The 2,500-nt window shown below is 38.9% G+C and overlaps 1 protein-coding gene across 8 annotated transcripts in view; it reads right to left on the reverse strand.

Moving 5' to 3' along the window:
* LOC138043882 (uncharacterized) overlaps positions 1-2,500 on the reverse strand; it is a 70,966-nt gene that overhangs the window by 12,982 nt on the left and 55,484 nt on the right. For 3 of the 8 annotated variants that reach the window (XM_068890378.1, XM_068890381.1, XM_068890380.1), the window contains one exon: positions 784-2,500. This exon is cut by the window's right edge and continues 2,859 nt beyond it. The exons of the other annotated variants lie outside the window; for them this stretch is intronic. The gene's annotated coding sequence lies outside the window, so the exon portion shown is untranslated. Of the gene's footprint in view, positions 1-783 lie in introns of those variants that run through there. 8 annotated transcript variants of the gene reach the window in all.

Consider the following 2,500-nt stretch of genomic DNA (forward strand, 5'->3'; position numbering starts at 1 on the left):
AACTCGGCGCCACGCGCCTCGTTGGCTATTTACCATCTCATATCCAACGCGCGCTTATGGAATAATTGTTAATTATTAAATTCTCAACCTCGGATAATGCAATTCTTGTGCTCTGATTGGTTCACTCAATCTCGGTTATCAGCTCATATACCTTAGTTTCACCTTATATGGTAAATGATTGCGCTTAGCGTTGCTAAACTAAAAACGTTTACGCCAGAAAGCGAAATTTCTTTCGGTATAAAGCAAAAGAAAAACGTTTTTGTGGAAAGTTTGGATCACGTTCGAAGCTTGAGATACGCGAAAAGGTAAGAAATGTTTTTGTGATGAGCCTGCGTCTGTCTGACCACGAGGTATTACACAACATCGCATCTTCATCAACTTTTTTCGATTTCGCTAGGATTTTCTCGCTTTTTTCGCTCGTATTTCGTACTTCTAAACTTTTGGAGTTTAAGGAATTTAATAAAACAATTATTCCATTCGCGCTTGTTGGATATGAGACTGGTTATAGCCCACTCGGCGCTACGCGCCTCGTTGGCTATTTACCATCTCATATCCAACGCGCGCTCATGGAATAATTGTTAATTATGCTGTGTTCATTGTATGTGTTATTCTCACTGATGTTAAGCTTTTTTAATATCTAACTATAATGTGAATGGTGAGGGTGATGCGAAGTTTTGCAGTTGCTCATGTTTATATTGTAATCGATTTTACAATAAGCTTATAAAGGTTACATATATCACGAAAATTACGTAGGGGGAAATATTTACAACGGCAAATTCTCAATTCTTGAAAAACTGAAACTGAAAAACTTTACTTAAACACGTGACATTGATCAGCCTAAAAAAGACTCGGAAAATCTTACATTATAACGAACAAAGAAGCACGTATTATAAAATGGAAATATAAGAGACAGTAACATAAAGAATAACAAGGCGACTTCCACCATACACATCAAGGCAGGTATTCTTGGGGAGTGGACTCTTTTCTTGAACTCGCTTTTGCTCTTATTGAGCATATTGAGTTTTTTCAAACGTTATGTGAAACGTGTTTACATTTACAAAATTGTAATCTGGATTTATCACTTGTACTCCCCAGAATTATTCTAACTGTACCAGTGTTAAAATCCATCAAGTTTAAACTAGTGGATACGTACGAAGTAATGCAGTAAATTTTAAACCCTATACTGTAAAACAGCAGGGACAAACTAATTTTCTTAAATTCCACCTAGTCGTGTTAAGGTTATATAACTTATTTTATGAAGAACTTATTTCAGTAGGTGCGGTTACACAAACCACGGTAAATGGCATTTGCCACGGTAAACAAGCCGTGGTAAATTTAACTTGGGTTTAGTTTACCGTGGTAGCATGCGGTTACACGTGAATTTATTACCGAGGTAAATTAGTCGCATTTCCGGCTTCATTCGCTTCATTGCGGCAATAATCGCTGTTGATATGGAATAATTTTACACTACTTTTACAGTATAGTTATAAAGTTATAGCAAAGCTCTGGCGCGCGAAGCGCGCCTGCGGAGCACCATGGGTAAGTAAATCTACCCATCCTAGAAAATATGATAATCACGTGTCCGTACACCGCCCGCCCGTCCGCACCATAGGGCTACCAAAATGTTCAATCTCGCACTTTCTAGCTAGTTTGGGAGCACAGGAAGATTGATATTGCACACATATTGCACATCAATGTTGTGATCAATTGACAGCTGTCAAAACAGCCCGTATCGCGGGCTCAGGTGTCGACCATCGAGGTCAAGTATCTTTTTGAAGTTATCCGATGACAAGTTACTAGTTTTCAATTGATTGCAGGCTCAAGTTTAATTACGATTTATTCACGATACCTGCCATCTTTGCACACGCGTAAGGCGTGATGGGATAAACACAATGTCACGTGGTTTCTCAGGGAGCAAACAACTCATAAAAGCTCCCAATACAGGTAATCGCGCCCGCGTTTGTTTATTCTAAGGAACAAAACATGGAGAACTTTTCACGTTAAAGAGGGTAATGGCAAAATACGGGTGATGACGATGGTTGTGTCGTTTTTGGATACAGTGACGACCATAGACATCCTCACAGTTGAGAAAGAATGAACTGAAACTCGGTGAAACTCGATCTGTACATTTTGCGTGATTCAAATAGTTTTCTCATGTTGAGGGAATCAACAAACTCAACCGCGACTACTTGTATTGGAAGCTTTTATCAGTTGTTTGCCCCCTGAGAAACTACGTGACATTGCTTTTGTCCCATCAATCTCTACGGGCGTGCAAAGATCGTGGGTATCGTGAATAAGGTATATTCATATGAAATATGTTGTGTTTTATATCTGCCGCACAATTAAAATTTTGATTTCAAACTGACCTCGGAAGCTAAAATTCAGCCACTTTTTACAGGCAGGGAAGACATGCCAGTTGCTTTTGACTTTTCTCAACAAGGTCATGGCCGAGTATCAAGTTTGATTATAAGCTTATGGAACTTTAAAAAGCCTTTAGACA

Source organism: Montipora capricornis, chromosome 3 (assembly GCF_036669925.1).
Source record: "Montipora capricornis isolate CH-2021 chromosome 3, ASM3666992v2, whole genome shotgun sequence".
Taxonomy (NCBI): Eukaryota; Metazoa; Cnidaria; class Anthozoa; order Scleractinia; family Acroporidae; genus Montipora; species Montipora capricornis.